Below are 27,253 nucleotides of genomic sequence, written 5' to 3' on the forward strand. Positions count from 1 at the left end.
AATTTAATCCCTAATCTGTACAGGGCAGTAATTTACGCAGTAATTGTTAGACCTTGTTATATATAACAATCAAACAGCTTCATATGCGTTTTTGTGCCCAGTTGCTCTGAAAAAGTAGAAAAATACACTCTCCCCGTGTCAAAATGCACCATTTATTTTGAAGAACAAAAACAAGGTTCTAAGGAAGGTTGCTCCCAGATGTGTGCGCGTAAACACCGAGTCGTCCAAATGAAGATCAAGAGGTTAAACAACAGATAGGAGTACAAAAAGGCAAACCACTATAGAGTAGAAGTCGACATGGGAAAAGGTACGCCAAAAGAGATGAAGGAAGTCTTAGAAGTAAATCGTTCAGTCTTTTGAAAACCTCGCTGCTGTGAAATGAAGGTGTTTGATTATTTATGTATATTACTGAATTACTTTATCTTCCTGTATAAGGAAACTATTTTCACTAGGTTTTTGAGGTGTGCAGAAATGACAGCTAATTCACAGTTGACCATTTCATCTGTTTGTGGCAGGCTTGTTTCTCTCGTGTTTGGATGTTGTAGTGCATTATGGAACAGCTTGTAAAAGTCCAACTAAAACTATCGGTAGATTTAAAAAAAAATTGGTTGACGTGCGTTTAGGCCAGATGGTGTGTGAGTAAAAGCAACCTGAACAGACTTTATTCCCTAAAGATTCGACTTATTAAAGACTAAATTCAAGTTTTAGGCTTTTACAGGCTTTAGTGTCAGATACAAAAAAAACCCACAGCTGATGTGGTTTTGAGTAGAAATTTGCTGTCATTTTGAAGCTTGGTGTTCAGGTAGGACTTCAGACAGTCACATGAAGACTTTGTTAACTTCAGAAGTCATGTAGACTTGACTTGGATATGTTGACTTAGGGCGTAAAGTTGTTTCAAGTTTCCTCAGAGTTTCATTGAACTGATATCTGACATGAACTCATCCAGCTCTCCTGCTAACAGACAGACTGCCATCCTATACGGCCTGCAGCTGGCAGGCCAAAAATATCTAAACCCAAACTAGCTCGTGTTTCTCCTTGAGGATACATCCGTGAGAGTTAGTGCTACATGTAGCTTATGTTTATTCTGTCAGCTGTCAGTTTACCAGCTCCACCCTACATCTTCACTTCCATCATTCTCTTTTAACTGTCGACAACACGGCTGTCTACGCTTTTATCTGTTTATCTGTTGATTCTTTTTATACTCTCAAACACTAGCTGCACTCCTCTTATCTTTGCTTTGTATCCCTTGAGTGTCTGTATTTGCCCACTTTCTCCTTCTCACCTAGTCTTTGTTTGCAGTCTGCAAGTCGACTTAGTGCCATTTTTGGGGTAAAAATTTTGGGACGTCATTGTTGTCATCTTTTGATCTTTTTTTTCTGGTCCTCTGCACTGCAACTGTTAGACCATAAATAAAAATGCCACACTGTATGTCAGTATGTGTTTGTGTGTTGCAGCTCTGTGATGGTCATGCTTCAAGGAAATAGGCTTACCTGTGAGACGTTATTGTGTCTTAGTGACAGGTCAGACTTTTTCCATTGGGAGCGTGGAGTTCTATTCCTCGAAGGCTGTAGGCAGTTTAGGTTCAGAAGCTCAAACAAAAATGGTTCCCATCAGATGGTAAACTCATAAAAATGCTAAATAAGTGCTTTGAAGCAAAGCTATTTGAGGTTCCTTTACAGAGGCATTGTGTTACCTGCGGCATAATTATTAACTTACTTAAAACAAAACATGTAAGATGTTGCTGCTAATCAGTCGGTTAGGATTTTTTGCGTACAGTTGTGTGAATTTGTTGATTAGTTCACATCTGAACTACTGGTAGACAAGCAAATCTCATGTTCTATATGGTAAAATTACTGTCAAAGCAGTGTGGTGGTTTTAAAGAGAGCATTAGGATGGCTTTGGTTTCCTGTTGGAAAACACTAGCTGAATGCAAGCTGATAATTACTTGGATGTTCTATTAAGTGGATAAATGCATTCTTAAAAAAGGTGAGTTTTCACAGGAATCTTTGGTGTTCTGCGAAAAGCCAAATGCACCCCATGATTCGACAGCTTCGAGAACCACCTTAGCAAAGTCAAATTTGAAGTAATCATTTTCTGTATGACTGTATCAATCTCTAACAACGTTGTGAAGGAATTTGGGCCTCCCCGTCTTTATGACAGTTTCAGTTCACTGAGGTTTGTGGACAATCATTTATGCACCGCTATCTTAATGTTCTGCCACAGCATTTTAACCAGGTTGAAGTCTGGACTTTGGGTTATTTCGACACCCTGACTCTTTTCTTTTTCACCCATTCTGTTGTTTGCTGCTGTGCTTTGGATCATTGATGCTTGATCCAAATATGTCCAAGCTTTCGCTGTCAGACAAATGGCCTTACAGCTGTCTATAAAAAATACATGTAGAGGAGTTCATTGTCAACTCTATGACCGGAAGGTGCACAGGTCCTGTGGATGGGCCACTGTGGTTGCGATTTCATATTAGGTCTTTGTGGTGATATGCTGTGTTTGGTTTTCACCAATCGTGGCACTGTGCATTATGGCCAAACATCTCAAAATTGGGCTCATCTGTCCAAAGCACATTATTCCAGAAAAACTGGCTTGTTCATATAAAACTGAGAAAAAGCTAATCCATGCTGCCATTTTCACTTTAGAGAGAGACGGGGGTTTTCATATCAACCCCGTCTTTAACTGATTGTATTGTCATGAACTTTAATATTTAACATGCTAACTGAAGGCCTGTGGATCATGGGGTTTTTGCAGTTTCTCTGAAAATTGCTGAGAGTGCAATGTTCAGAGAGTCAATTTGCTGGGACGTCCAACCCTTGGGTTTTTGCAACATCATAGTAAAACACACCTGAATTTCATCTGAACAGTAAAATGTCTGCTTTTATAGAGGTGGTCACACTTGCTTATGAGTAATTAATCAAATGCATTTGATTAGCAGCACCTAGCTCCTACTTACCCTCTTAATTCTAATGGAATCCCTAAGGCTGTACTTGCTGCATAGAGTCTTGTGACATCTTTCTTTTTTGCATGGCTGAATACATTTTGATCTTGGTTCTTCTGGTATATACACACCATATATACTGTTGTGTAACTTACATCCAGATAGCAATAAGGACATGCTGACCCTGATCTATTGCAGGTAATGCATCAATCACCTCATGCAAACTTACTTCAAAGAACCTAGACTTACCTTTTAAGCCTTGTGCAGCTGAAAGGCCCCACTTGTCTTTTTTACTGGCTGCAAACTAGAATTAAAAGGTAATTTAAGCCATTAAGGGACACAGGAAATATAAAATCACCTACTGAGATTGACAGTAAAAGCAATGATGAGAGGTGAGTGTTTCAAAGCAAGAGTTTGTGTCTTGTTTTTATTGCAATTGGATTTCATCACTGCAGTGATGAAATCTCATCCAAATTGTCCTCCAGTGATTTTTCAGTTATCCAGCGTCTGACCAGATGTGGCTGAGCACAGAAAGGAAGATGAAAACTTTTTATCATCCTTCCTTTGATTAATTTCAGTGCAGCTAAACAGGGCATCGAAAACAGCAAAGCAGGAGTGAGACCGTGGCAATGGTCTCACGTAAAGGTTAGTTTGTACATGAGCAGTACAGCAGATGAGAGGTTGTACATTCGTTATCCATTTGACTGAAGGTATTTCATGATTGGCAGAATTAATGAACCAAACTGTGTATAACATTTATATATATTTAACAGAATATGATTGAGCTTCCCTATTTCTTACCAGTGTCAGATATTCTCTTTCATGCAGTGATATAATGGAGATTAAGTTTAGCATCTTTGTAGCACCAGTTTCCACTAGGTTAGAGTGTACAGTTTGTCAGTTCTAAGAAAGGAGGCAGATTACTTTGAAATGTGCTTTTCCAAGTGTGATAGCTTTACACAACCTCAAGCTAAACAGGAAAATTGGATTTTGAAGTAGAAATTATTCTCTCGATGAAAATCTAGAAGTGTCGAATTACCCAAATTCCTGACAGCAAAGCCGACATTCTCTCAACACACACTATACTTTACATTTCGCGACCTTCTTTGAGAGCAAAGTGCCCCAAAGTGAATTTTTAAAAAAGGGCGTTTCAGCCTTGAATGGTTTTGGCCACACTGAGTTAAATCAAATTGATGCTGACAAATTCCCTGATGTGACAGTGGTGTCGTTGCTGTCATCTGGATTAGCTGCATTTTTCTCCATGTGTTTCCAGCTCCTGCCACCATTTATCCCTAAACCATTGCCATTAAGTACAGCGCTGCACTGGAGGAAATTCTACCATTTCTCAAGGGAGGTTCTGCCTTCCTTTTATCTCCTCCCCTATCTATTATGTCAAATGCCACGGTGTGCTCATGTTCCAGTTTCTGAGCTGACCAGGGTGAGATTCGCACACCCACACTTTCTGCCATTCTTGACCTCCAGCCGTCTAGGCTGCATCACATGCACAAGCGTGAGGGAAGTGAGGATGCACAGATAGACTCCAGGGAGTTGGGGACAAAACAGGACAAAGGCGAGTCTCCCGTGGTGGAGAAATGGAGGTGCTTTCTGTGGAACTGCAGAAATACAAACTTTATTCACCGAGGCTGTTATTGAGGGTTGGTGAAAATAGTTGGTTTAAAGAACAAAGTTTTTGATATGAGTAATGGCATGCTGCCCATATTGACCTTTCCAGCACACAGATAACCTGGTCTGTTGTTTCAAGTTGGTTTTTTTCTTATGTAGCTTTAAGTATCAGAAATAAATAATTAACACAGTGCAGTGGACATAAGCATTTACTGATTTTACTTTGTCCAAGAAAATAACTTCTATTTTTAAAGTGTCCTCACAGGAAAAATATTTATATAAAAATAAGGAATTTGGCTTTTAGTCCATCCTCCTCTATATTGTACCATATGTTCATATGTTCATATGTTTTCTTAAGTAATTGCACTTAGATGAAGCGTGCGTGCGTGTGTGTGTGTGTGTGTGTGTGTGTGCATGGTGACCGTCAAGCTAATTCTAATGTAAATGTCAGGCTATTTATTTATTTACCAAAGGCTCTGTCACCCCGCGGTTAGCTATCTTCTCAGAGCGTCTCTGTTGTCCGTGCCATTACATATCATTTAATCATAACATTTAAAAGGGATTAATTGGCTACCACCATGAAAAAATAGGATCACGCTGATCCACTGAAGTTATATTTATCCATATTGATTAAAGCAACTTGAAAGTTCTGCCAGAACAGAAAAGTGGTGAGAATGAGATAAGAGTTTGTTTGGTCCTCTGTGATGGTGGTGATAGTGTGAAATTTTAGATGTAGTGTTTGAGCACAGAGATAAAATAAGGGATGGATATATTATCAGAAAACTATTTTGTTGTGTAAAATGACATACATCTAATGGAAAAAAAAATGTCATTATATTTCAGGGAGGTCTGCTTGGAGAGCACGACTGATGGAGGATTTTTAAGACCACGCCAGTATTTGGTTATTTATAAATTGCAAAATATGAGTGTTTCTTTTCTTTCTGGCATACGAAACATAACGCAGTTTAAAAATAAACTTGTTTTGTCGTCACAGCAAGTTGTGGATTACTCATTTACACTCTGCCTGACACTGCTTGGATCAGCCGCTTGTTGTGTTTGTGGCATTCCAGACGTGTTCCCAACAGGGAAGCTGCAAAGTTAATTTATTGGTTGTTAATTTATTGGTAGAACTCTCATAGAACTATATTGCATGGAATAAAAGACTATACGATATAATATTAACTGTATATATTAGGTTTGGGCAGTTGGATGAAAATATCGACTACAGTTTTTACAAGGGTGATTTATTTATTTATTTGTCCATGAGTAAGTTTGCTAATAATGATGGAGCTAACAGAAGCAATCAACAGAAAAAGAAAATAATAGCGCTGTTTTAACAGCACCCTCTTTCATCTGCGAGCAAACGCACCCTCCTCAGAGCGCGCCCAAATACTTGTTTGTTGGAGCTGCAGAAGCTGGTGATAGCCTAGCATACTCAGCCGGATGGTGGACATGCAAGTTAGTCATGTTTGAGTCCTTTGCTTGCACTATACATCTGCACAAGCGGCACACCGCTTTGGTTACTTCCTTAGGTTTATCTCTTTCATCTGGTTTAAAGCCAAAGAAATACCAAATTGACGACTTTATATTTTTTTGGTGCTGTCAGCGTTAATGCTCCGTCATCACGACTAATGCGATTAACAATGAACCATCTGGAGCTCAGACTGAGTCAAAATCCATGAAATGTCTCTGTCAACGCATTTTGGCAGTTTGTCCAAGTTTTGTTCATTCTGCGCTCCAGATGCACTGAAAAAAATGCAATAGGGTGGTTGTTGAATTTGCATAGAATTACTTCATATATCCAGCATGACTAATTTAAATTTCACATCTAAACATATTTTTGTCTTTTAATTTTCACATATTCTTTAAGAATATTCATTCTTTTAGAATAAATCATGTTGAAAAGAAACAAGTTAGTCGTGTTTTATCCTCAAGCTCCGCCCCCTGGAAAGGAAAATCGGCTGCACTGTCCGCCATTTTGTCTCTCGCTTTGGAAAATCTACTACCATCTGGAGTTTTACACTTGAAGGTAAATAAGATTTTAAAGCTAACACACCAGTGAGAAAGAGTGTAGACCCTTTATATATGTGGACTTTTACTGGGGTGTTGTTATTTTACAGGTATGTGGGCTGTTTATCGAAAACCAGGAAAGGCCAATGTTAGGCTCCAGTTAGCTAATGGTAACCGAAATTATGCGATAAGCAAATTAGTAATTAACATATGTGAGTTAATATTGTTTATATATTCTTTCAGTCTAAATTAACAGACTATTACAAACTTGCATTGGTGTCTGTAGTAAGTGGTGGTACCTGCAGTGTCTTAACCATTAAACAAGCTAATGTAGGGCCGGGATATGACTAGTTTGTTGAAACATGTCTGCTGCCAATGTGACTGCGCACACATGGTAACATTACCAGCACATAGCCACAGCCGCTATAAACATGCTAAAAGGTCAATCTAGCTTCTGTAGTCAACAGCTGGAAGACTCAACACAGACCCAAGATTCAGTGTAACGGTTATCTAAATGTTGTGTGTCCTGTTTGTAAGCCCAGAAAAAGAAATTAAATAAAATGACGACCTTGAGCTTCAAGCTAATGTAAGCGTAATGCTATAGCATAAAGCTAATGCAATGATGAGGTTGTTAAATTAGTAAAAATACAATAAATATATCCAACATGAATAATTTATATTTTTGGTCTAAACATAATTAAGTCTCACGCCTTTCACTTGTTTTAGAAGGATGTTCAGTCTTTTAAAACCAGTCATGTCAAAATAACAGAAAATAGTTATGTTTTCTGTTGAAACTCCACCCCCCAGGGTGTGTTCTGTGAGGGAAAATTCACTGTGGCGGTCCGCCATTTTTTGTCTTCGCTTCGTTTACCTTTGGTGCTGAGCTTTACTTTGTCGAGGTAAACTTCAAACTACATGTTTGAGAGGAAACTAAGAGAACATCCATTAGATGGGGAAGTTTTTCTCATGAATTGCCGTTGAGCAACATAATGGAAAAAACAAGTCATTCCTTAAGTTAACTAACGATAATGCTAGCTTAAGCTGCGGGACAATATTATGTGCATTAGCTTTTTTTCAGTGTGTGCCCAGTCACATTCGCTTGTTTTTTTCTCAGTGAATACAGACTAACTAACTTGTGTCCATTTAGTTAACTGGTTGTACCTAAAATGTTTTAGTTAAACAGTTAAACAAGCTAGTTTGCCATGGGTGGGCTCTGTGTGTGTGTGTGTGTTCGGAGGGGGGGGGTCTTCACTAAAGTCGGTTTATTTAGGGCATGACACCTATGCAGTACTCATTAGGAGAGGAAGTGCATGACTTGGGGCTTTATTTCATGTTCTGGGGCAGTGAATGTAATGTACTGATAACATGTTAAAGACAAACAAAAACCCAACAAATTATTTTAACTGATTTATAGAGAGACTGAGAGGAGGGCTTAAAGAGATAAGAAAAAATGACAATATAAATATGTTTAATTTATTTTTTCTGTATCGATATATGGTGCTTATCCCTGCTGAAGGGCAGATTGGTGTTGCTTCAGAACAATTCTCTAGCGTTGTTACGTAGAGGTGTTACAGTTAAGGTTTTAATAACATTATTTTATTTATTAGTGAAGCTTTGCATATGTTATCTCACATTCTGTAAGGTAAATTTTCTGGAAAGGTCAAATTAATTAATTTAACTAAGTATTAATGAAAGACCTTGATGTGTATATGACACTAATAGATGTAGTTTCTGGGTCATTTGGCAGAACTGCAAAATGGCCAGAAGGAGGCAACTGCTGTGGTTGCAAACAGGCTTTGGGTGGTATGGAAGTAAGGGCAACTGTGGAACTGCTCAGCAACATGGGACCCATAGCTAATAAATAGTAATATGACAAAAATAACAACTTTGTGTGGATGTAACCTTGTGAGATCTGAGATTTTGACAGCATTTTTATGTGACAACTTCTCTTTTTAGATAAATGCAGAGTTTAAGCGCATTACCTCCATGCCACTGCAGTCCAGATTACTCTCGCAGATAGATGTGCTATCTGACAAACTAATAAAGGTCTTCAAAAGGCGAGGAGGACAAATAGGAAGAAGACTTCAGAACATTCTGGAGCCCACGGCCCAGGTAAGAAAAAAAAAAAAATTTGTGTATACACTTTAGGGAAAATAATAATTTTAACCAAATGCTGCTTGTCACTCTATGCCAGGAGTATGTTGAAAATCACCTGGGATTTTCACAATTTACCATGGGTGCGGGTTTTTTTTTTCTTTTACCTGCATTAGAACTATGTGTGGAGTTCATAGTTGAACACCTCTCTATGCTCTGACAGTATTCTGCTTCTTTGCATGGAGATTTCACTTCAGAAATGCATTACCTTTTTAAGCATTCTGAGGACTCAAATCACATGCTGTAATGAATCCATTTTTGTTCACCTAATGTGTTAATGTTAACATTTTTTGGAATAGTGACACAGATTAAAATAAGATTTGGTATAATGTTCTTTGACCTGTGTTCTGTTTAATTAAATTTTGGATTTCTGCATTTTCTAGGCCGCAGATGAAGCCATTATCCAACGATCTAATAAGGAAACAACCATGGGAATTTACATCATAAAGTCAAGAGATACCAATGGCAGCCCTGAGGACATCGGGATAGTCCTTGAAGGCCAGAGAGTCTGGCAGGATTTGGATAACTATACCCTAGCAGCTGCAATGCTGTTTGGACTAATGTACACTTTGAACCTCACCTACCCACTGGAAAAGTATACCTTGGAGGTATTATAGAAACTGTTTATGGAGCTCAAAAGGAACAGCCTTTCAAAGAAGGCCCAGGTTTTCAGGACCAGACTGTACGATTGAACAGTTTTCCAGTTATGATGTGGGAACAACATGTTTACCTCTTCGAATATGTACCATCCTTTCTTTTAAGCCAGCACTGGTAAAGTTGCAGTACATAGTGAAACTTATTTTTCTGGCACTTTTCAACTTGGGGCCTTTATTACTGCAGTGTTCAGTGTTCACTTTTCAAGCCATGGCTCTTTTGAAAAAAAATTCAAACTTTGAATGTCCATTTTTCTCAATGGAAATGGTGCCTTGCACCAATTTCACCAGTTAGCAATTTTTTTTCCCAAGGTGCACCACTACAAACAGATTGCATGGTCTAGTATTAGTGATTGTGATGTTTAGTGATAGAAGCAAGCCAATACTAATCAGTTTAGGTCTCTTGGTTTTGTGCCTGTGGATTATAATGTTATTTTAAGTCTCCTTTTTGTGTCATTTTAATAATTACACCCCTTTTGCCATATTACCTTATGGCTCTTACATTTAAAAAACTATTTTTTACATAAGCGTGATGTCATAAGGCCCCACAATGTTGAATCCAGGTTACAGCAGATAACTTTGAGGAATGTTGTGGAATGTTTTTCAAGAGATGCATTGTACAAATATGACTCATGTATATTTTGGAAGCCTGAATTGAAAGTCCATTGTTACAACTGTGTAGTATTTTCAAAAATACAGGTCATTGTTCAAAAATGTTTTGCTTATTTCTTTGATTGAAGAGAAAGTGTACAGTACATACAGTAAGATCAGCCTTAATTTAGTTTTATTTATTGAACACTCAATTATATATTAGATTATATATTATATATTAGAAATTTGTTATAAAATAAAATAAGCTTACCATAAAATAATCTTGTCAATATAACACATAGTAGTCCAATACAATTAACACAAAAAGTTCATGTCTGATAAACAAGTGGTTTCTATAAATATTTGACCAGAATGAAAAACGTAACAACAACATAAAAAAGTCATGTTCATGTTACCAGATAAATGTGTGCAGGTATAACATGAAAAACTCAGGTTAGCCAAACATAACTTAATTTCGTGCAACCGCTTACAATAATTTTTTTATGTTTATCCCACTGATTATTTTTTTCAGTGTGGGTTGAGAGCGTTAAAAATTTTAATCGTGATGACCGCATTTAAGCCTCATTAACACTGACAGCGTTTTTGTTTTTTTTTGGGGGGGGGTTAGTTCGTCCATGTTTGGACTTCTTCTGTGTTGTAAACGTGCAAATCAGTTCGTGCTTGATTACATTGCCCTGCCCATCGAAAAGTCTGCACATGCGCGACTGCATCGCCCATCGGTGATTGTTGGACTGATGATTGCCGGTTGGAAAATTTTTACATATCGCCCAACCCTAGTATACATTAGCTAGGCTCAAGCAATTTACTCCCATTTACAAATAATTTCTTCTGGATTAAATTAATGTCTGTTTTTGATTTTTTACAGTCAGTGCTGTATAATATTATCTTTTAAATGTCTATTCACACCTTTAGTGCTCAATAATTCATAAAAAAAATTGTTGAGCATTAAAAAGTATTTTATAGAAGTACAACATTACTGTATTAAACTGCTCATAATAGTTTATTAACATATTAGCCAAACTCAAAATTAATACTTTTTACTGTTTTTTTTCCCCATGTGCACAATATAATGAATCTAGTAACACTTGGAGTAAGTTTAAAATATAATGTAATGTGGCTGTGAAATAATCAGTTTAAATAAGAAGGCTTTATTTTATTTACATTGTAAATTAGTAAATTAACGCCACACAGCGGCATCGTAATTGGAGAAGCAAGTGAATGAGTGAAGTGAGAGAGCAGAGGGTGCTTTGAGCTCCATAACACATTTTTCTTCTTCTTCTCGTTATTTGGAGATTTGTTCTTCCTCACAAATTCTGACAGTGATGTTCACACTGTTCACAGGAGCGACTGGAAGGTGAACTTCACACGTAGCTTTATCTTTTGTTTGCCGTGTCTGGTGTTGTATGCACGAGCTAAATCTACTTGAGATGCTTCTTGGAATTGTGTTTGAAACAAAACACTGCCTTCCTTTCCTGAGGTAAGTTGTGTAGCATGTTGCTCACTAGCGAGAATTTGTGAATACACAACAAAGTCAAGATCTCATCATATGCGATCTCCGGAGAACTCTGGATTCCAAAAAACAACAGTGAAAGCTCATACCGGTGTAACTGCTGGAATTTGATCAGCAATTTAATGATGAACGGGAAATAAAAGCACACAATGGCTGTTTTTCAAACACACAATTTTAATAAAACATAAATGGTGTGGGGACAAAAAGGAGGAATTATGTTTTCTGCATCAAGGATTTCATGAAAGTGATATGAATAAAGATTTCAAGTGGAAGGCACTTTCATGAAATGCATTTTTTTTTTTAAATGAAAGCTTGGCATTAGTTGAGCAACCAATAGCATAAAAATAGGCTGGCTTACTTGTTTCATGGGAGATAAAAAGTAGGCATCCGTTACAATGTAACCACATATTGATTACTGGATTTTATTTTGTAGCAGCTTTTCAGCACTATATGCAAACTACACCTATGTTTTTATTGTTATTATTATATTGATAATGTCTCTGTAAAATCACCATCAGCTGTTTGTTACTTAGATTTTCAGCAGAGCTAATAGATAGTAACCAGTTTTTAAAATTCATCATGTGTATCGGATATTGCAGTAGCATTTGAAAAACATGATCAAAGTGAAATCCATTTGCAGGGCATATACCCAACTATCAGTTTTACAGGTACAAAAAATTAATAAACTCTTAGGGGCACACAGGGCAAAAAGCAGGTTATGTGCAGATATTAGTCTCTCCTTTTCAGTGAGGTTGTCTTCATCCCAATAAGAAGACTCTCTCCATTTCTAGGCATCCCTGTACTTTTTTTGCAATGAGCTTGCCACATCCACAGGGAGAAAGTCTTCTCATGTTTGTGTCCAGTGTGAATAATTTTTCTTGAGCCAATTTATGTTTTACTTTGAAGGGGAAGTCTGGGTGGTTGGTGGAAAGCTTTCAAGCCCTTTTGCTTTGAACATCAAACCGCTTGTCTTAAAATTTGCTCTCGGAGTGAGAAGTGAAGAGCAGAGAGTGAAGGGAAAGGGGGGAGAGAGAGCAATACCGGCATGAGGAGTAGCAGGCAAGGTGTCAGGTGAGTGATTTTAAAGTTCTCCTGAGGGGCTGCACTGCAGGCGCAGATAAGAACAAACTCCAAATGTCATGACAGCTTCGGAAAGAAATTAAATTTACCTCAGAAAGGGCGTTTTTGACATGCTGAAAGAATTATTTAAATTCTGCTTTAATGAGCCTTTCAGTTAACAAGTTGTCCCTCAGGAGCATAGCTTATGGTGTTGTCACCTGGTCATGTTCTCTCAGTGGCTGCCCTTGTGCCATTATCTTGTGCGGGTCCTGTCCACAAACGAGTTGAAGGACGTAATTAACCTTCTGCACAAATTATGTCAGATGCGCAGGACACTGTGGAAAAAGACCTTTATCTACTTACATAGTTCATGGTAGGAGTAAAATAATGTCATGGCTTATGCATAAAAGTGGTAATTAATTGATAAAACAATATGTTCGTGGCTGATTATCGGTCATAATGTGGACGCCAGATAAGACCTTGCACCCTCAGAAGATATTGACCTTTAACAGAAACAATTCATCAGCCATAGGTGCGTGAGGTTCACCTCTCAAATAAAGCACAGGGACAGCTTAAACTTTTCAGTGATCTTCAGTGATTTCTTGTATATTTAGATTTCACCTAGCTCCATGAACACAAATAAACATACATCCATTTTCTGCTGCTTATCTGGGTTTGGGTCCCAGGGGCGGCAGTCTTAGCATAAAAGCCCAGACTTCCCTCACCCCAGACACCTCCTCCAGCTCAACCACGGGGACACTGAGTTTTTCCCAAGCTAGCCAAGAGATACAATCTCTCCAGCGAGTACCTGGGTCTGCCCTGGGGCCTCCTAACCAGTACAACATGCCTGGAATACCTCACCTAGGAGGCGTCCAGGAGACATCCTAGTCAGCTGGCTCCTTTTGATGTGGAGGAGCAGCGGCTCTACTCAGAGTCCCGCGTGAATGACCAAGCTCGTCACCCTGTCTGTAAGGAAGAGCCCAGCCACTCTTCGAAGGTAACTAATTTCGTGTCCGTGACCTCGTTCTTTGGGTCACTACCCAGAACTTGTGACCATAGCTGAGTGTAGGAAAAACCAAGATTTCGCCTATGGAGCCACTAATTCTCATTCCTGCTGCTTCACATTCGGCCACAAACCGCTCCAGTGCAAACTGGAGGTCACCACTTGATGAGATCCCAAGGCCGCCAAAGTCGAGACCCTCCACCACTTGGCTACACCTAGATATTCCACCCATAAAAGCTCAAAGGGCAACCCTGGCAAATATACATCTGGACAAAAGTTAACATTGGAAATTCATTTAATTAAATAACAGTTTCTCATTTGTAATGTTGTCTACTCATTGCCATCTTTGTTGGCGCTCTACTTGAACCATTTTCATTAAACAGCTTTGCTACTGAAGCTTATAGATGGATAAGCTGACTTGTCACGCTTTTGCAAAAGACCCTGCTACTCTCCCACATATCTCAAATGTGTCATATTTTCATGCCACGAGATTAAATATTCATTTGCGCCTTGGCTTTCAGAGACAGAATTGCCGATCTTTACAGTATGCATTGTTTCTGAGACCTATCACTCCTCCTCACGATCCGGAGATAAATTTCACTCCTGTGATCGCAGCCATCTGGTGAGATTTGAACTCGGGACTGTGCTCACTGCAGAAAATTCCATCTTGAAGTGCAGCCAGTGCGACTTCGAGACGCACCCTTGTCCACGCTTTGTACTCTTTGCTGGCTACTTATTTTCTCGCTGTTTTGTTGTCAGTCTTCCTGCTACCAGAGAAACGCAGGAGTCATATGGTAGTTGCCTTTTGGCAGTGAGGTTAATCAAAGGGGGCTTTGTAGTGGCAGCAGTCCTTTTGGTTTTGAGGAGGAGCCAAAAGCTGCTTCTGTGGCAGCAGTTGCTGGATCCTCCAAAGTGGGTCAGACTGAGCAGCACACAGAAATTTATATTTAATGTTCCCTGTGGGACTGATGCTTTAGACCATGAATAATTCTTCGTAGGCTATGGCAGCTCTCAGTTATATGCTCCTGTATACAACGTAATGCATGATCGGTCATGGTTGGTGATTATAAATTCAGAAATTAAGTTCGCAAGAGATTAATTTTCTTTATCATTGTCTCTTTCAATCTGCACTGAAAGCCTTCCTTTTGTGGTTCCTGTTGTTTTGTGGCAGCATGTTCATGCTTGTCTTTGTTAAGCAATACAAAGACAGAAATGTGAGCATGCCTGTATCTTGTCTGGACATTACACGCCAACATCAATTGTGTGCTAAGTGTTACTGCACAGTTGGTGTGGATTCATTGGCTTGTGTCGGTGTGTGAAAGTGGCACCACTTTGTGAGCCTGGTGCATGAAAGTGGCATTGCCTCACCAGTCAATAGCATGAATTATGTATGGCAGGGGAAGGTGAAAGCCATGTTCTGCATCATCTGCAGGCTGTTCAGCAAATTAACATTTGGACAGCCATTTGCTGGCTTTAGGAGGGGTTCGTGCCTTATTTAATGGCTTGCTTACAGTTCAGAGTCATTTTTCTTAACAGGTTTCGTCTCTTGAAAATCATTTGTGACTGAAGCAGTCCCACTTTACAGGAGCAGACTATAATGCGTGGGCAGTGAAAAGGGCAGATGGAAGTGATGTTTAATTGGCTAGCCTCCTGTCAGGTCTAATCCGTACTGGGGTTCTGCCATCGACATCATTCCAAGTATGTTTCCCTGAAAGACAAGCTTTCAGCCTAACATGTTCATTTCACCTCTGAAGACACTTTCAGAGACAGTCTCATTCTAGCTTCCTTAGTTTCCCCGAAGCCTGATTTGATAGGACTTGCAGCGGATGGCTCTACCTGTCATATGCTTTACCGGCAGAGGTTAGCTGCATTATTAATCCTGTGGAAATCTGGCATGTCAGTAGTCTGTAAAGAGACCAAGGTTGGTCATGACGAAGGTAAAAAAATATTCAGGTGCAAGACAAAAATGTCACTACAGGTCACGAGAAAGGTCTCAAAAGAGGAAAGGTCGGCATACTGTGAAGCTTCAATTCAATAATTTAATTCTCTTTTTATGGCATTCTTTCAAGGCAGCATTTTTTCAGGCCTGAAGAAGATTTTGTAGATTGAAAAGAATCTTTTGAAAGTGAATTAAATTAATAAGTTGCAGCCTAACTGTGTGCAGGCCTTTCCCTTTGTGTGTGTGGTCAGTTATTCAAAAAATCTTAATGAGCACATTTGACCAAAAGTAATAAACTCCTCTGATGAGGTTTAGCTTGTAAATGCAGAATTCAAGTCACTCATACTACCTTAAACCACCTGATTAATATTTATAGCCCCCTTCCAGTACTGCCATGGCCCACTGGGACGTGGGCAGGGGTCCTCTGGGGGTATCCTGAACAGCAGATCTTTTGGGTTCTGTGGGTTTGAGTGAGAGAGTCTTGTCCTTGCACATCCTGTAGGTGCACTTTCCAATTATGATCTAAAGAGTTTGGATGCTGTTGGTCAAAATATTATTCACATAAGTGACAGGAACAAAGGTTTCTTTGTACAAATTTGCAGTGTAATAAAAAAAATCAATGTTATTTACTTGATTTTATTGCCGTGGCTGATCAGTTTTCTCTCTGTGTTTCCTCAGTGAAAGACTTGTTAATGGTTGGTTTAGGGTAATTAGGATTTACTTATTTTTTTCTTTTTGTTAAATCAACATCTGAACACTCTCAATTTTATCTGGATTTGTTTTGCCTTCTGGCTGCTACCCTCCCTCTGGTATACCCTTATTAACTGGCAATCATATATCTTATCACCCTTCTTTGGTCTGACTAAGGGCAACATTGTGAAAACCGTTATTAGTACCTTTGTGCAGGTTGTTTACAAAGCCAAAGCTGCCTTGTAATTTGGCTTATTCATTCAGATTAACCTTCCATGTTTTCCATTGATTCTCGGGATAAGCTTTTTAATGCAATATAGACACAAATAAAACATCCCAGGAGCCATGACCCATGACTGATTTTATAAGCTAGCTTGAGGCAACATACTGAACCTTTTCCTCCGAGGGAGAAAAATACATTTGGGACTGCTGAAGAGACACGGCATGCTTCCAGACCTGTATGTATTCCTCCCAGTAGGCCTTAGACTGGCCTTTAGTCATGCTCAAATATTCTTTCTCTCATAATCTAAGAGCTTTAATCCAAGTGTTGAATACTTTGGATCAATTTTGATTTAGGAACAAGGTCTAGGAAAGGCTGCACATCAAGTCCAGTTCAGTTAAATGTTACATATGCAGAACCAAGTTGCTGGTTTCCCTTCTGGGTCCTTTATGGTTTATTTTCTGGCCTTTTATTTAAATCCAGCCTCTTTTTATTGTTTTCTAGTTATAAATAGTTAATTTTAAATACCCTCGATGGATGATTAAAGCTCTCTTTTCCAAATAGTTGTTGGGTATTCAAGCACTAAAACAGTTTTAGGGACATTATTTGCGTGTTGCAATAGGTGATGTGTTTTACAACATTTCATGAAAGAATTTAAAAAATGCTAGCTAGCATAGCATTGCAAACTGAACATTTTGAATTTCAAACATCAGGCTTAGTTTTAACGTCTTGGTGGAATGAACAGCATTAAATTGTTTTGTGACATTAGGAAATTTCAATATGAGAAACACCGAACAGGCAGTACAGCACCATGATAAATGACTCTGACTCTGTTCAGTACAATAAAGATAAATCAACAGCTGCCTCGGCAGTAGTTTAACTAATTAATTACAAAATTGTGTCATTTCAGTGCAAAAGAAGTTCTGGTTCTAACAAAAATTCTTCCTGTAAAAATGTTAGCAGCTGAGATATAGAAGCCATGAACTTTAAATCTCCTAGACAATCAAATTGATTGAACTCCTTAAGACTTATCTTAAGAGGTCAAGACTGTAGGTGGGAGCAATACCATTTGGTTACCACTGGAGTCGAGAATCACATGTCAATAGGAAGTGAAAGTGTATGTTACATCGAATTATTCTGATTTTTTAAAACATATTTATAAGCTCTGCCCACATGTGAAAAGCTCACCAATAAGATGGTTGTGGATTGGCTCACGCTGTCAATATTTCTGTTTCCATGAAGTTTTAACAGTTTTCAAGCTAAAGTGCAGCAAGTAGCACGTTTATTTGGAGGCCATTGCTCTTTACTTAAGCGCTGAAGTAATGTTTTGGCTTTGAACACCTAAGCCTCAGGGAAATCACAGCTTTTTACAAATACTAGGTTCACAGGTTCAGGCCCACTGATAGTATGGAGAGTGAGCTATGGAGTTTTTCCAAGTACTGTGTTGATGTCAGATGGAGTTAATATTTGTTGTGAACTTGTTGTGAACATAGTGTACATCTAACTGTGACCTTAAGGAAATCAATAACCAACTATGAAAAAAAGTGGAGGTTCATAGCGAAGGAGCGAATCTTCACACATCTCTGTATAAACCGAAACCGTTCTGGAGTTGAACGAATCCATGAAAAATATTGGATCATTGTTTTTATATAATTTCTTCCAAGTTTGTTTGTTTTTTATTTTGTTTTTTGTACATTTAGCAAAGAAAAGAAGAGAAAAAAATACTATACAAAATAAAGTTTATACATTTCAATATTGCTTCCGTTCTGATTCTGTTACATATCAAAAGGAAGTGGGAAGAATTACACACTTATTTAACCCCACCCCTGCCATAAGTTATCAGTCAATATTTAGTCATTCTATTCTTTCTTTTTTTTTGTCGAGATGTTGCCCTATGACAGCTGGGATAGGCTCCAGCGCCCCGCGCGACCCTGGAAAGGATAAGCGGAAGCGAATGGATGGATGGATGGATGTTGCAGAGAATAAAGAGACAATTAGTAGCGAGATTCGAGTTCCTGCTGCTAAAAGATCTGGATATATTTTGGCCCTGTGACTGTTTTGGAAAAGACGATAATGTTTCTTTTCCAGTTGTATGTTGTGTAGTTAGTTTAAATGCTCCACTATGTTAATTTGATACTGGTAGAAAAGACATTTGTGATTTCACATAGTGAAACAAAAATAGATTAAATACTACCAGCAGTCAATGGATGCATTACCATATTCTTGACATCTACCGTATTTCTTATTTTTTACTTGAGCTCTCAGATTACTTGGCTCTTAATAAAGCTCATTATTATATCAGTATGCTAGTATCATGCTTCTCTTTGCACTAATAGGCTTTGATGTGCGTGTGGGTAGATGGAGTGCAGAGACCGACTTTATATGGGAAAAATGTGCAGTATTTATTATATACTATGTACATAATGGGGAAAAAAGCAATGTAAAGCAAAAGGCTGCTGAGTGTAGCATTATACTGCTGTTTGAGTAACCCCCTGTCCTCTCTCTTTTTCTTTTCCCCTAGGTAAGCACTTTCTTTGCTCTCGGTTGGTAGTGGTGATGGAGGAGGGATTGGCCGAGCGTGCATCCTGTTGCTGTCAGCCCCGGTGAAGGTTTCATGCAGCTGAAATGTGAGGCAAGAGTGTTTAAGGTGATGCATTGAGTCAGTGTGTTCATAACAGAGATGCACCTAGGTCTAGTTCTGGCAAAGTCAGCAGTATGAACACAATGAAGCGAATGCCCTCCCGTCACACACTAAACCTTTTTACCATTGCCTCTTTGTCTACTGATGGCTTACTGGGTAGAATAAAGGTCTAAATTTGAAGGTGTGCACACACCAAGACCCGTGTTGCTTTGGATCACTGGGGCAAAACACGGCCTGCCTTGCAGAGTGTGCAGGCCACTGTGACATGGTTTAATGTTTGTAGAGTTTGGTGAGTCTTGCTGGACCTCTGTGCTCTACTTCACCAGTGTATTTCCAGAGATCTGTGTGGACTCATTTTGTACTCACACAGACTGACTTGAAGGGAAAACTTTCACAGATTGCAGAATAACTTCTTGATGTGTTACACAACTCAAGCTTGTCCTGAGTATTTGAATGGTAAGGGCGGTCTGGGTTAGGGTCAGAGTTTCCTCCAGTTCCAGACGGCCTTTGATTTTCACTTATCTTCCTCAGAATAAAAGCAGCAGGCAAAACTGGTTTGAGTTATGTAACACAGCTCAGCAGGATGCTCGATGCTACATTCTTACCTCAGGGAATGAATTAACTTTGCTCTGTGTGAATGTCCAAAGGAGAAAAATAAAAGGCGAGCATGCTCTTGGTATTGCTCCTGATGAAGGCGGTTTGGTTCCATTTGCTGGGTTTTGTCCCCATGTAACATGCCACTGACCTGGTGCAGGTTGGAAGCCTTGGTGTTAACATCGATGTTGCATCTTGACTGTAACTCTGTTTTCAGCCTGGTGCAGTCAGACTCAGCGTGTCACCAAAATACCAACCAAGTGAAGGCTGGTATTAGGTATATAAAAAACATCAACATAGACTCACATAAAGCCTCAAAAAGAAGGATTTTAGGCTTGTTTGGAGCAGTTTATTCTTCCTTGTTGCTTTCCTGTACATATAATATTTGTACCATTAAAATCAATCTCAGTGCACCAAATAACCCCACACTACATTTACAAAATGCGAATCTTTGTGGTAGTCCCTTTAACTGAAGAAGTAGCTTCCACATTTCCACATCCAGCAGTTAATGCATGTTTTGAAAGCCGCGCATGATATAAATGAAGAATAAACGGCAGCCTAGACTGATGGTTCTTGTTATCTTCTCTTCTGTTCGAAACTGGCATGAACACTAAAAGAGGCAAATTATGGCAAACAGCACTGACATGTTCATTATGTTTAACTCAATTAACAGAGTCTAGAATTTGACATGTTTTGACATTGTGCACTGCCAGAATTTCTAATCTTCGGGCCTGACATGTTACCAAGATGTAAATAAATGCGCCACTTTGAGAGTGCCTTTTTTTCACTATTCTGATTTGAATGTAATTGGACAGTTTTGTCTCACTATGTATTTTATAATGTGGTCAAATACACAAATGAGCCCTGTGTTACTCTCTGCTGTGTATATTTTGTATTGTCAGTAAATCCAAAATTGGCTTAAACGAAGGGTGGCCAAGAAGGGAAAGGAGCTAAAATGACTTGTTTTAGATAGAAAATTAATTATAGGGCGGTAAAAATGACACTGTACTTATATTGAATGATTCAAAGCTACTCTAGTAGGATTAAAAATAGGGATCTGGAAATTGCACATATGCTAATATTATTTTTATAAATGCTAACCTTTTTTAAAAACAGCTTGGCACTGTACTTTTTTAACAGATGTTATTCACGTAGGAGTAAATTTATTTTCAGCTTCATGTAATCAGAATAGACGGTACCATAATGACTACTAAACTGCATTAATGGTAAATTTACTCAGTCCTTTTTTGGACAACAGTGGAACTCTTTTCATGGGGTTTGTTGACAAGGAGAAGAATAAAGAATATCACAAGCTTCATCTCATAAATATATTAAAAAGGGACCTGAAGCATCAGATATCTTGCACATGCATGCTTGCGTATGTCTGCATAGAGGTACTGTGTCCACAGTCACATTTGATGTATCTATGGGGTAGAAACTCAGTGGAACATAATTATCCTAAGTGCACTGCATCATTCTGCTGCAAAAAAGAACATCTTTCCATTTCAAGCCTCCCACTTTGCATTTGATAGAAACAAAGCACATCTTTTATAACAACCACTAGCAATGTGTCATTTTCAAAGTGGTATGTGCATTTAAGATATGAGGTTGGATGTGTGAAGCCACCGTGGCTTGACACTTCTAATATCAGACTCTACCAGTGACAACTGAATTTTTCATTTAGCGGTTATCCTCTTTTGCATTTATATACCGAGATATCTGACTAATTGTATTATTCAAAGGAGTCTGGTATTTTAAAAGATGATTAAAACAAAGTCGATGTAGATGAATGTGGATGTGAAACAACAGGATAGGGGAGTAAACAAAACTCTTTATTTCAGTTGCTTTGACTGCAAACGCATTAGCTTAGAGCCAGTTTAGAAAATACCAAGAAAAATGACAGAGACAGATCTGCCAGGCTTTAAACTAGATTCACTTAATGTTTTTGTTTCATCCCTCATCCTGTGCTAAAGCGTCAAGTCTCCTCTTCCCTGACATTTTAACAATGTAATGTGGTAGCTCTGCGGCCCAGCTTGAGTTCTCTGTATATATTTTTCTCTCTTTTGTATCTTAAATAGGTGCGAATAACACTTTATGACTCCCTGCTCGTCACATGCTTTGATTAGGACCTTTTGCTAACATATTTCGACACACTGGGTGCATTAATTGACATGCAGTGTATTCCTTTTAAGTAGCATCTTCCTGAATTAGTAGGTATAGAATCCTATGGAGGTCCATGTAAAGAGATTGGAAGATTCACAGTGTCAAAAAAATCCCAGATCCTAGACGACAACACTTTTCTCTGTGTGCAGGATTTTTTTAATCATACTAAGTTTTTGACTTTATTCTGTCAGTCATTGTTTGGTTAGTTTACACAACAACAGCAAAGAACACCTGGCTACAGCACTGTTAAGTTTATTAAAGAAGTACTTCTCTTTTAGTCACTTGGACTAACCTAGACAATGAAGAGGATACTCAGCATCCCCATGTCGTGAAGAAGGATCAGTCTTCATTTTTAGAACATCAGCACCATCTTGCTCTTTTTCTCTCTTTAAGTAATTGCTCTTCTGTACTTTAGATATACTGCATTATCATTTTATTTCACAATCAATTAAAGCAGTTAACCTGGAACCCCCAATAAGACCACTGGTCTGTCATTCAATAAATCTGTTTATCTGATAGTAAATCAAAACACATAAAATGGTACTCGTAATGGTAAATAAATAGGTTTAGGGTGCAATTTAGTAAAAAAAATAACAGAGGAGGTGATATAATATTTATATTAACTTCCAACTAATTTTCACATGTGACCACATTGTTTACAACAGTATTTTTATTATGAAATTAATATGCACAATGTTCTCACTCTCAATCTCAAGTATTCCTCTTCAGACACGTTGATCCAATCAAATGTAACAATACAAGCATTTAATGTGGCAGCATTCACTCTCACTTCCACTTGACTCTATTTGACCAGCTGTGCAATTAACCTTCAGTATTTGATATAAAATAATGTGAAATTTTAAAACTACAAAATGCTGTCACTTTATAAAGTAATAAATAAATGTTTCATGACAGTGGGCTTAGATGACAGAGTTTTTGTGGTTTTCTTTGAAGTAGTTCATCAGAACAAGGAAGGAGGCGACTCTGTTCTGAGATATGTGAAAATATCTTGGATCATACATTTTAACTTGTGAATGATGTTTACGTTAGGGTAGCTCTTTTCACCATCAGCCTCGCAGCTGCACCATTACTTGCAAGGGAAACAAAGTATCAGCAGGTCTGATGCATAGCTACAGTTTTACAAGTTGGAAGAACAAACTTTAAAATTTACCTTTGCAGGGAATTCTGAAATTCTTATATCAGCAATTAAGCAAATATTTAACACACAGTAGGAATATTTCTTGGGTTTTTTGTGAGTCTCCTGAAGCTCTCAGTCTGGGTCATTTTTCTTGTATTTAGTACTAATGGTTACAAAACAAAAGTACAGCAGTCTTTAGTGGCTTAAAACACACACACACACACACACACACTGCTGATAAACTGTTTTAAGCTGCAGCTTTAAAAATCAGATTTTTATCCTCACTGGTAATGAAAAATAATTTAGTAGCTGCAGGGATATGTGAGTGGTGGATTCCCTCCCATCCCCCTGGGCAACTGCACCCTAACCAGGACTTTAAGAGTTCCAGGTATAATCCTAATTTCAGGAATTTCTAGAAATGGTTTGCTAAATATTGAACATACATTCGCCGCCCCTAGGAAATTATGGAATGGGCTGTTGCACCTCTATTTAATAGACAAATTATTTTCTGTTTCATCACTTATTTGATGTTCATGATTTAACGTTTGAGAGACGACGTGCCACATTGGTAGTTGCCCATGTTAGTGAATTAATTGCTGGACTTTTTGATAGAGGTTTTGATGGGCTCTAAAGGCAGTTTGCCTGTGTATATGACTGCTTATGTTTCCTCTTTGGTGTTAGACATTTCACTTTAAACATGCTTAACCAAAAACCTTCCAGAGAGGCCTGGACTCGCTTGGATATATTGTAAGATGTAAATGAAACCCAATCTATTTCAATCCTAGAAACAGATGGTACTTGAGCTGTGGTTAAGAGTGGTAAATGATCTGCTCTCAGCCTGCCTTTATCACTGTCTAACTGAATGAAAAACTAGCATCTGATAAATGGACAGTTGGATTAAAAGCCCAAGAAAATAGATTATTAAAACTATGGCAAATTGAATTCTTGAGGATTTAATGTGCTGCTTAAATTATTTTGTTTAAACAGCTGTCTTTTCTTTGAGGCTAGGTAAAATAGCCTGCCTTAGATCCAGAATACAGATTATGGACTGACAGCACTGTTTACTGCAAGCCAGTGTCTGTAGCATTTCTGTGGGAATTCTTGTGCAATTGCATGCTGGTTTTAGACACAGAGGCGATGGAAAAATACAGAAATGTCAAGATATCCACTTATCCTCCACTTCACCAAATCTGAGAGGTTCAGAAGTTTACTGTCAGTTTATGACCTTTCTATACATTTCTTCAATAAAACCAGCAAAGCACTCGCAGGCTTTCTCAAAGATCACACAATGTGGACCTAATCGTGAAGAACTTATTCTTCAACTACATGGAGTGGTTTTAAAAAAACAAAACAAAATACATGTGATTGATTGGGTTAAATTGTCAGTAAAGGCACTACCTTACATTAGAATACATCATATATGTTATGTTCATTGGTTGGTGCAAAGACACTGTTCATGCAATTATCAGATAACTAAAGGTAAATGACAAACATTTTTTGTTAGGAATTGAATCGGCATCGGATGAGTTTAACATATCAAAGGACACAAATGTGAATTAAGGCTACAAGTCATGCTAGTTGCTCCGCGAGCCCGTGTTCGCTGAAGGCTTGGAGATGAAAAGTCAGGGATTATCAAAGTCATTACATTTCATCCTGTGGCAAACATGAATGTGCAAGATTACGGCAGTATATTCAGTGCTTGTCAAGATTTCTCACAGACCAAAGTAGTAGACTGACCAACAGGCAGCACAGACACTTATATGGTGCAATATATTGATTACATAAATTATGTGAAATACTCTGTGGCTCTGATGTTCCTGTAATCAGGATTTCTGCATCTCAGTAACATACATGCACCAGAAATTCTAGCCCTAGCTGCCATTACCTTAAAGGGTAGACTCAGAACAGGCTTCTTCAGTAGGGTAGGATTAAAGCCTACCTTTGACTTGAAAAGACTGGTATGTGATACACTTAATCTCTGTCTGTCTGTCTGTTTGCTTCTTTGTCTGTAAAACTCCTTTTACAGGAGTTGCGCAACCAAACTTGGCACGCAGGTAAATCGATATCATATACTATGATGTCATCACATTGCCAAGTGTTTATATGCTTAAGACACCCTATAAAAACATTATGTAGGAGTAGGTATCATTTTATTGTCATGACTCTAATATCCAATTTAGCAAATATTGAATATGCGCTTTACATGACACACAGTTATGACATCAACTTTACTGTATTTAGGGACGGTACCTTGCCAGGGGTACCTCAGGGTAGCCGTTCAGTGGATTCGAACCCCCGACCATGGGGCCACCATTCTACCTACTGAGCTGTCCCTGCCCTTTAACCTGTAACAGTTTAATGTTGGTTAAAATGCAATATAAATGTGCTTAAGGCAATGGGATTTCAAGCTATGTGTGAGTCCATCCTACAAAACCATGTATTTGTGGATGGTAAACCATGAGACATGTCAGAATGCAACCATATCGAAAGTGAAATTATGAAATCCACTTTTACTATATGGGTATATATTCACTTTATTTTCTTTTTTAAACAACTAATGGGGTTAGGGTTAAATACATTTAGCTGTGTATAAACATATAGGACATATAGTACCCAAACAGTACTGTAGCTTGGATATGTACATCCATTGTCAGAATTTTGGGTAATTTTCATTATTCCTGTCTCTATCACGTAAATTTAATAATGAGATCTGTGTACGTACAGGTACTCCCTATGAACTGAAAGCCCAGACTGCACTGAAAGCTCAGTTTGAGACTGTTTATTCTAAACTCAGGCTGTGTATAATGTCAGTGAGAGCAGATATCCTTAATATGGTCACACAGCTCTATCTGTGAGCAGCCAATCCCCACCCACTTGCTGTTCAGATCAGCTCGTTTCAGGCAGTGGATGAACCAAGTTTTTGAACTGTGAGTCATGCAGAGCTTCTCCGGTAGTTCAAAAAGTAATTATAATGTATAACTCAGCTTGTGTTTAAAGATACTGTGCCCTCACCATTTTTCCTATATGATGCCAGTGCATTTTGCACACTGGCAAATATCAGGAATCATGCTTAATTTTCAGGGCCTCGTAGGATTTTTCAAGTTTTTAATTATTTTAATGTTTAGTTTTGTTTCTTTAATGAAGTCAATTACTTTAGTCCTTTGTAGTTTATCTGAGGATATTAAAGCTCACAGAAGTGACACAGCGCTCACCCTCTTGAGATAACTTTGCTGTAGACCAAAGACGTGTATTTTCATTCATATTAGCAGTGTTGTGATTACGGTTTCTATAATAATAAAGTTCCCTTAACACAAAACAGAGGGAGTGTCGCTTTGACTTGTGCATTTCTGCTATCAATAGTTGAGCTCCTTTTCTTTTGCAGATGTCAGTTACATTTGAAGTTGCATAATTCTATTCAGGCCTTATTTGCTGCTCTTATTTTAAACAGAGTGCAGCTGCAAAAGGATGTTTCTGCTGGATATCATCCTGCCAACATCATGGGTGTCATGTATGTCAGAGCAGGCTGTGTGTTCATATGCAACTCAAAGCATATTCTTGAGTTGCATTTAGTTTCTGAAGCTGTTTGCTTGCATGACATTAGGAAATGCAGGGCAAATGAGAGACTAAAGCAAGACTTGGCTCAGGCCAAAGATTTTCTGTCTTCTAAACAGATCCCAGGCTGGAGAATCAGTTTGAGGATTCCAATTAGCATCTGGGTCGGAGCACATCTCCGCGGCTCTCACGTTGCCCCATTTTGTGGCAGTGTAGCCTGCGGTGGTGAATTCATGTGAATGGCTGAAGAGGCAGTTCGGAATTACCCACATGGGGCATCATATTTATTCCTTTTTTCTTGTAGAGTGCAGAGAATTTTTTTAAAAAGCATTTAACATTTTGCGTGGAAAGTCGGGCGAATGAGCTCTGTCACTATATCTCATCACGACTCCGTCGAGGAACGCAGAGTTGATGTGTTGGTGTTGCAAGTTGTTTCAAAGTCCCTGGTGAGCTCAGAAGCTCAGTGCAGCCGGAGGGATCTTCCATGAGATGAAATGCCATCAGAGATACAGTACGTATGTAGGAGTCTTAATTAAGTCAGTCTTCTCTGATTGTGAGCTTTTAGAGCATGCCTATCTCAAGCTTGCCTGCTTAATTGGATGTGTGTGTGTCTTTGTGTGTGCTTTCTTTGTACGTGGGCGAGCCTCTTTGGAAATGTGCATGTCCGTATCGCAGTCATTATATGTGTAAACAGGAGCTCAGTGGGGAACATTCTGCATAGCACAAACCATTGGCATGTTTACTCAGT

The 27,253-nt window shown here is 38.5% G+C and overlaps 1 protein-coding gene and 1 long non-coding RNA gene across 7 annotated transcripts in view; both read left to right on the forward strand.

The window, feature by feature from the left end:
* cadm1a (cell adhesion molecule 1a) overlaps positions 1 to 27,253 on the forward strand; it is a 455,295-nt gene that overhangs the window by 122,940 nt on the left and 305,102 nt on the right. The gene's annotated exons all lie outside the window — the stretch shown is intronic.
* LOC109203882 (uncharacterized) lies at positions 6,531 to 10,098 on the forward strand. Its single transcript, XR_002063548.2, has 3 exons — positions 6,531 to 7,476; positions 8,534 to 8,689; positions 9,115 to 10,098. It is a non-coding gene; the product is annotated as an uncharacterized LOC109203882 (long non-coding RNA).

Source organism: Oreochromis niloticus, linkage group LG10, assembly GCF_001858045.2.
Source record: "Oreochromis niloticus isolate F11D_XX linkage group LG10, O_niloticus_UMD_NMBU, whole genome shotgun sequence".
Lineage (NCBI taxonomy): Eukaryota > Metazoa > Chordata > Actinopteri > Cichliformes > Cichlidae > Oreochromis > Oreochromis niloticus.